Raw genomic sequence first — 526 nt, forward strand, 5'->3', positions numbered from 1 at the left:
TTTTGTCCTCCAGTTGCTTCGTAGATCTTCCTCCATCCCTTTATTTTGAGCCTATGTGTGTCTCTGCATGTGAGATGGATCTGGTCTCCTGAATACAGCAAACTGATGAGTCTTGACTCTTTATCCGGTTTGCCAGTCTGTGTCTTTTAATTGGACCATTTAGTCCATTTACATTTAAGGTTAACAGTGTTATATGTGAACTTGATCCTGTCATTATGATATTAACTGGTTATTTTGTTCATTAGTTTCTTCCTACCATCGATGGTCTTTACATTTTGGCATATTTTTGCAATGGCTGGTATTGGTTTTTCCTTTCTATGTTTAGTGCTTCCTTCAGGATCTCTTGTAGGGCAGGCCTGGTGGTGACAAAATGTCTAAGCATTTGCTTGTCTGTAAAGGATTTTATTTCTCCTTCATTTATGAAACTTAATTTGGCTGCATATGAAATTCTGGGTTGAAAATTTTTTTCTTTAAGAATGTTGAATATTGGCCCCCACTCTCTTGTGGCTTGTAGAGTTTCTGCCAA

Source organism: Colobus angolensis, unplaced genomic scaffold (assembly GCF_000951035.1).
Source record: "Colobus angolensis palliatus isolate OR3802 unplaced genomic scaffold, Cang.pa_1.0 Scaffold727, whole genome shotgun sequence".
NCBI classification, from domain to species: domain Eukaryota; kingdom Metazoa; phylum Chordata; class Mammalia; order Primates; family Cercopithecidae; genus Colobus; species Colobus angolensis.